This window comes from Rhamphochromis sp. 'chilingali', assembly GCF_963969265.1.
Source record: "Rhamphochromis sp. 'chilingali' genome assembly, chromosome: 16".
In the NCBI taxonomy this organism is placed as follows: Eukaryota; Metazoa; Chordata; class Actinopteri; order Cichliformes; family Cichlidae; genus Rhamphochromis; species Rhamphochromis sp. 'chilingali'.
The window spans coordinates 5,691,041-5,699,549 of record NC_137943.1 but is presented as its reverse complement, the minus strand read 5'-3'; positions in this window follow the sequence as shown (position 1 = coordinate 5,699,549).

Sequence of the window (8,509 nt, the reverse complement as noted above, 5' to 3'; positions counted from 1 at the left end):
GTAAGCTACATTGTAGCCACAGCCACCCTGGGGCGCACTGACAGAGGCGAGGCTGCCGGACACTGGCGCCACCGGGCCCTCTGACCACCACCAGTAGGCAACGGGTGAAGTGTCTTGCCCAAGGACACAACGACCGAGACTGTCCAAGCCGGGGCTCGAACCGGCAACCTTCCGATTACAAGGCGAACTCCCAACTCTTGAGCCACGATCACCCATATATATTTGACTATATATATGAATGCTTGTGTATAAATACACAAACAATACACATATGCTTTCAATTGTGTAATTTAAGTGATCTAGGTAGCTGTGGTTTGGAAGTTCAGAGCTACCTAGATCACTTATGCTAGAAATGTGTTTTGGAGTTTGTACGTGTTTTGTCTCTAGGGGCCACCGCATATATTTATATATAAACATATATAAATAAAACCACTTTTTTTTTTTTACATTAGTAATTTCTTTTGTGCATAATTTTATATTATTGTTAATAATAAATTAATTAAAGCAACAAAACAACCTGAAGAGCCGGTTCGGAGCCGAAAGAGCCGGCTCTTTTTAGTGAGCCGAACCGAAAGAGCCGATTCTCTAAAAAGAGCCGGAAATCCCATCACTAGTTGTTAGAATTTATTTAATATTACTTTCTAGACCAGGATCCTTTTCTACGCAGCTGATGGCTGGTAACTGTGCAGGGGCGGATCTAGCAAAGTTTAGCCAGGGGGGCCAATAGGGGATGAACAGGGAAAAGGGGGCACAAAGACATACTTTTCATTCTTATTCTCATTTAAAATATCTAGCTTTTAATAAATAATTATCTGAATCTGATGTAAAATGTATAGAAGTCCATTACTGTATATAGTAACTATTCAGTCTAATATACCCTAGTAAGCTAGTATTTTTTCCTTTGGGAAGGTACCATCTGTGCAGTCTGCAATTCTTTTGAAGAAAGATGTTGAATCTATTTAATTATTCTTGAAAAATAATTGATTTCTGTGCATTTTTTTCACCCTGCATCAAATTAAAGTTGATTACGTCGATTAAGCATCATGAGGTGGGGGGTGGGTCCGTATTTTATTTTTTTTTGCTGGGAGTTTGCAACCCTATTAGTTAGGTTGCTTACTCTTTAAAATACCAGAATAGGGAGGATGGAGTAGGTTTAAGTTTATTAGATTGATTAGTATTGAACTATGAAATGTTTTGGGTGCAGTGTACTTTTTTGCATACAGGTATAACAGAATAGCTTTAGTGTTGTTGTTTATTTAAACTTGAGTATGAACTTATACAAAATTCAGCAAGATATTAAAAAAACAGTTTTATTGATTAAAAAACACTATCGGATTCATATCGGTATCGGCCAATATCCAAATTTATGATATCAGTATCGGACATAAAAAAAGTGGTATCTAGTATCTTGCCCAAGGATATTTGGCACACAAACTTGAGGAGCCAGGGATCGAACCACCAACCTTCCAGTCAGCAGCTGACCTGCTGTACTACTGCTCCTTAGCTACAGCCAACCCAATACTTCTGAAAGTACTTTTATTGCACCATGTTCATTCACTCATGAGCTGCTCTAACATGAATCAAATGGCTGAATTGCTGCCTTATTATGCAGTCAAGTTCTTTAAAATCTAGCTAAAGACCTACTAATTTTGTTCAGGTGTGTCACAGCAAGGACACATTTAAAAGTTTCAGGACATTGGCCCTCAAGGACTGGAGTTTGACATCCACGATCTACACTAAACCTGTCATATTTAGTTTAAATCTATTTTCACAGTTACAGGAAAATCAATTCTGCATCTATCTATAATTATCAGACATTAACTTGTTTTTGTAAAACACTTTTAAACAAGAATAACAAAGAAATGTTGTAAATGACAATGCAATGAAATAATAAATCGAGGTCAGGTAGCTTTTTTTTTTTTTTAAATGTTTTAATGGAATGATTTTTATGAAATAGGTCTAGAGAGGAACATTTTTATCCTTTATAAATTAAAAATAGATCACACACCTCCTAGGAGAGGTAGTATCTTCTCTTGCTGATATATGGTATAGCAAACACACGTATATCTGTCTGAGTGTAAGGGCCTTTTGTTCAGATACGCTAGACTCCTGGCACCAGCTTTGGGGAGTCTTCACGGGGTCACATCTTGACCCCCCGCCCACACACACACACAGACACACACACACACACATACTTACACGACACACACACACACAAGGTATTCTTTGTCCACATGTATACCTATATGAAATGTCATATGTTAATGTACCTATGCATATTCATGTAACCACAATAAAAGGAGTGCTATGGGGAACCTGGCTGAGAGTCTGATGGAGGTCAAATGGGTGGAACGACACTTGGCTCCAGGCAGGTCTCCCTCATGAGTAACACAAAGAACTTTGCCTACTTGTGTCTTGCTTTTTGCTGTGTAGTAAATTGTCTTGAACGTTCCAGCAAATAGGTGTATGCTACAAACCTATCAGCTGGCTTCTCCCTTAGAGACAAGGTGAGAGGTTCAGCCATCCGGGAGGGGCTGAACCAGGAGGGGAGAGTAGAGCCAATGCTCCTCCACATCAAAAGGAGCCAGTTGAGGTGGTTCAGGCATCTGACAATGATGCCTCCATGGGCATCTCCTGGGTGAGGTGTTCTGGGCATGTAACCACCAGGAGGAGGCCCCGGGAAGACCCAGGACACGATGGAGAGATTATATCTTGGTGTTCCCCTGGACAAGCTAGAGGAGGTGGCTGGGGAGAGGGAGGTCTGGGCTTCTCTGCTTAGGCTGCTGCCCCCCCAACCCGGCTCCAGATAAGCGGAAGAAGATGGATGGATGGACTTAATTAGCAAGATAAATTATAACAAGTTGTACAAGCAATCTTCCAGTAACAGTCATGTTCAGCATCCCAATATGTAAGCGTGAAAATACAAAAACTCTTTCCCTGTTTTGTCAACAGGAATGTCTGTTTGGGGCAGTGTGACTTTCCAGTGGCTAGACTTTAGAATATTCCTGTAGGTTTACAAAGTACCGAATGGTTTAGGCCCACAATATATTTCTGATATGTTATAAGCCTATTACTGTTAGTGTCAAACTACCTTGAGGCGACTGTTGTTGGTACTATATATTTATGAAATATAGTGCTCCTTTTTACACTTATATTTCAGAAAAATAAAATGAATACATACATACATTTAATTAGTTATTTATAAAATATAATTTAAAACTTAATTACCTTGCACAACGTTTCTGATTAAGTTAATTTTATTTTGTGTTAAACAAAAGTGTTTCATAAAAACAAATGTTGGTTGTCACATCGGTTGTAACTACAACATTAGAGGACACTGTGGGATATGGTTCATATCACACACTGGAACTGACAATCTGTTCATTGTCAGTTTTGTTCATGCAGTGGTTAGTTTGTGGAAAAAGCACAAGACTTTGAGGGCAGGAGGTATTTGGTAATTTTCACAGATGAGAGCAGGGCCAGTCTAGGTTCTTTAGGAGTTTTAGGAGTGCTCAGCTCCCACTCAGTTCCCGAGCACTTAGGTCTTCAGGTCAGAGGTTGCTTTTGGTCTCGTGTAATAGGTTCAAAACACGGGGATGGGGCTTTTCAGGCAGTGGCACCAAGATTGTGGAATTCTTGTCCATTGTCTTTACGCTGCACAGACTCCACTGACTCTTTTAAAAAGCAGCTGAAGATTTCAATACAGACAAGCTTTTAATTAAGTTGTTTTATTTTTTCTATTTATTGTTTTTATTATTATTTTATTCTTATTTCTGATTTTATTTATCTATAAAAAGGGCTATATAAATAAATTTTACTTACTTACTTACATATAATCTAGTGCATACAATGTCTTCCAATTAATATAAAAGGAATATGCCACTAGTAGTCAACTCTGTTCACATTTGCAAACCTCATTTTAGCTGGTTACATACTATGTTACTACTTCTTAAATAGTTGGCTGACCTATTGCTGTCTAAGAATGGTTCAGAATGAATAATCACAGTTTTTATTACAATACACCAGTTTTGGGGTGAAGACCTTTGTTATCAAGGCTTTCGGTTTTTCAGCTGTATTTTTGCATCTTTGAGAATTACAAAGCAGCTGCTTTGTTTAATGGCTACAGTTAGTAATGTTTTCCTGTGGCATTGTGTGGCGCTTCATGGCTGAATGAGTCTTTTGCTGAGCACTAGGGTATTTGTAATCCTCCACCATCTCCAAACAAACAAAACAATTATGTATCATCTGATCGTATTACTAAAATACTGCAGGAAGAATGGTAAATGGACTGGTTCTTATATAGCGCTTTTCTACTCTTCTGAGCACTCAAAGCGCTTTACACAACTTGTGCATTCACCCATTCACACCCATTCGCACAAGCACATTTTTCTAAGTGCTTTCTAAGTAACTAACTCACACACACACTCATACTCCGATGGATGCATCGGAGAGAAATTTGGGGTTAGTATCTTGCCCAAGGATATTTGGCATGCAGACTAGGGGAAGCCAGGAATCGAACCACCAACCGATCAGTAGATGACCTGCTCTACCGCCTGAGCTACAGAAAAATTCATAAGAGATGCTGAATTAGATTAAGCTGCAAAAACCAATCTACCAGCATAAAATATAAGCTTTTTATTCAGAGTAGTCCAAGGATGTCACTTAACAATAGTGGTTATCAAAGTTTTCTTAAATGCTGGCCTTTATACATCTATTTCCTGCACAAGAATATGTGAAATACAACTTAAATTAAATGATTAATTAATTATTTAAACAGACTTTAAGTTATAATTCAAATTTAGATCAACAGGACATTTATTGTTTGCATTTTTATGATAAAAACAATAAAAATATGTATGCCTTTTGCATTCAATGTGATTAAAAGATGAAATGTACAATGCATCTGTTCAAATGTTCGTCAGGAAGAAAAGAATTGATTGACTTATTCATTATGTCTCAGATTTAGGGTCTTCCACACATGACTTGGCCAATGTCTTGATTGCTCTATAAAGTATAAACAGTCTACTGGCAGTAGGCTGAGAAGGCAAAGTCATCTTAAAGTTAAAATAGTGTGTTTAAAATTTACTAGTTAAAGCAAATATGACTTTAAATCGTCAAAGGAGCTTGCAAAGAAAAGCGTCTGGACTTCTTTAAGTTGCTTGAAGACGTTTCACCTCTCATCCGAGAAGCTTCTTCAGTTCTAAGGTCAAATGGTGGAGAGTCCCAGATATAAACCTAGTGGGAGTAACCCCCCACAGAGGGACAAAAACGAGACGGCCTACCTGAAGGAGATTAGGAATCTGGAGAACTGGTGCCAGAGGAACAACCTCCTTCTAAACGTCAGTAAGACAAAGGAGCTGATAGTGGACTTCAGCACTAAGCAGGAGAGGAACTACCAGACCCCCGTCATCAACGAGTGCCCAGTGGAGAGAGTGGACAGCTTCAAATACCTCGGAGTTCACATCACGCAGGACCTGTCATGGTCCTGTCACATCAACACCGTGGTGAAAAAGGCCCGTCAGCGTCTCTACCACCTCAGACGCTTGAGAGACTTCCAACTGCCCTCCAAGGTGCTCAGGAACTTTTACTCGTGCACCATAGAGAGCATCCTGGCGGGAAACATCTTAACCTGGTTCGGAAACAGCACCATGCAGGACAGACGAGCTCTACAGAGGGTTGTGCGGTCAGCTGAGCGCACCATCCGCTCCGAGCTCCCTGACCTGCACTCAATCTACAGCAGGCGGTGCTGGACCAAGGCCAGGAAGATCGTGAAGGACCTCAGCCATCCCAACAACAGACTGTTCTCTCTGTTGAGGTCCGGAAAGCGATTCCGCTCCCTGAAGACCAACACAGAGAGACTGAGGAGGAGCTTCTTCCCGCAGGCGATATGGTCTCTCAATCACACCACCACACAGTACTGACCCACATATATAGTTCTTACACACACACTGGACATTCTGTACATTGTTTTCACTTCATCACTTAAATCACTTTAAGCATATTTGCACTGCACAAGACATAATGTGGATTGCACAACACTGGTCACTACATTCTTCATTTCCGGTTAATACTTGTACAGCTGCTGTTATTGTGTATATATTTATTTATATTTCTTCATACATTCTTATATAGTTCTATATTGTGTATTTTGTTGTACAGTTATTTTATTTTCAACTTTAATTTATATATTTTATCTTATTCTTTCCCAGTTAAATTTACCCTTCATTCTAATTTGTGTTGTACAGTTATTTCATTTTTAACCTTAATTTATATTTTATTCCTTCCTAGTTAAATTTACCCTTTTTAATTTTTCATATTTATTTCCTATCTTATTCATAGCCTTTTCCTTTTTTGTTCTCTTTAGGTCACGAGCAGTTGTCTAAGCATTTCACTACATATCGTACTGTGTATGACTGTGTACGTGACAAATAAAATTTGAATTTGAATTTGAATTTGAATTTGAAAAGGACCCCCTGATGATCCTCTAATCGCCTGAGCCAAGGTGTGAAACTGGGCGTGGGTCCCAATCAGCCAGAGTTTTGGGTGTGTTCATTGTGAAACCTGGGATGGGAGTCAAAGAGGAGGTACTGGTCCGTGTGTGTGGGCTTCCGGTAAACTTCGATGTTGAGTTTGCCGTTCTCTTCAATGTGCACAGCGCAGTCCAGGAACGGCAAACAGTTGTCCTTTGTGTCTTCCCTGGTGAACTTGATGTTTTTATCCACAGCGTTAATGTGCGCAGTGAAGTATTCCACTTCTTGTGTCTTGATTTTGACCCAGGTGTCGTCCAACATATCTGTACCAGTGGCTGGGTACTCTTCCTTTGAAAGAGCCAAGAGCCTTCCTTTCCACTTCCTCCATGTAAAGGTTGGCTACAATAGGTGACACGGGGGAGCCCATGGCACTCCCATCACCCTTTAGAACACAAACTTGGAGTAATTAGGACCCTAATTACTGGGGCGACCGTGGCTCAGGGGGTTGGGAAGCGTATCTGTAACCGGAAGGTCGCCGGTTCGATCCCCGGGCTCTCTGTCCTGATCGTTGTGTCCTTGGGCAAGACACTTCACCTACCGCCTACTGGTGTTGGCCAGAGGGGCCGATGGCACGATATGGCAGCCTCGCTTCTGTCAGTCTGCCCCAGGGAAGCTGTGGCTACGTAGCTACCTCCACCAGTGTGTGTGAATGCGAGAGTGAATGAATAGTGGCATTGTAAAGCGCTTTGGGTGCCTTGAAAAGCGCTATATAAATCCAATCCATTATTATTATTATTATTACACCACCGGGCAGAACATGTTCCCTCTAAGCCTGAAGGAAAAAAGAAGGAACACACACATGTAAAGGAAGCACTCAAAACGTGCGGCTATCCTAAATGGGCGTTCTTAAAGTCAGCAAAGAGGCACAGAAAAGAAGACCAGACACCAGCGAGGGAGGATAAGAAGGACAGACGCAACAACATTGTCATCCCCTATGTAGCCGGTGTATCAGAGAAACTCAGGAGAGTTTTCTCCAAGCATGACATCCCAGTGTATTTCAGACCCAGCAACACGCTCAGACAAAAACTGGTTCACCCGAAAGACAAAACGCCAAAACACAAACTTAACAATGTGGTGTATGCTGTACAGTGCAGCGAGGACTGCCCAGACCTCTACATTGGAGAGACCAAACAGCCACTTCACAAGCGCATGGCACAACACAGAAGAGCCACCTCCACAGGACAAGACTCAGCAGTCCATCTGCATCTTAAGGATAAAGGTCACTCTTTCGAGGATGCCAATGTTCACATTTTGGACAGAGAGGACAGATGGTTTGAAAGAGGAGTGAAAGAAGCCATCTATGTCCACTGTGAGCGACCATCTTTGAACAGAGGCGGGGGTTTACGACACCAACTCTCTGCCATCTATAATCCAGTTTTAAGATCCCTTCCCAGACGCCTTAACGCCCACTCACATCCTGGGCCATCTGACCTCAGGAATTCGCATGATAAGGTGGGGCCAGGTTTCACAATGAACACACCCGAAACTCTGGCTGATTGGGACCCAAACCCAGTTTCACACCTTGGCTCAGGCGATTAGAGGATCATCAGGGGGTCCTTTTGTCCCTCTGTGGGGGGTTACTCCCACTAGGTTTATATCTGGGACTCTCCACCATTTGACCTTAGAACTGAAGAAGCTTCTCGGATGAGAGGTGAAACGTCTTCAAGCAACTTAAAGAAGTCCAGACGCTTTTCTTTGCAAGCTCCTTTGACTACGATGACCTGGATGACTGAGAACCTTCACAGACATGACTTTAAATCAAAACTTCAATCTTCATCTTAATCAATCTTGTTTTTTACAGTTCCTGGAGTGGCATGCAGGTAAGCCAACACTTAAAGGAGGCACAACTGTCATATTTGGAATATCAAACTATTCATGAACCAACTTTGCATTTCATTTGAAATTTCGTGTTTCAAATGTGTGTCACCTTGTGTGTTGACACACGAAATTCAAGGTGCTTGAAGACCAGTGTGAAGTTT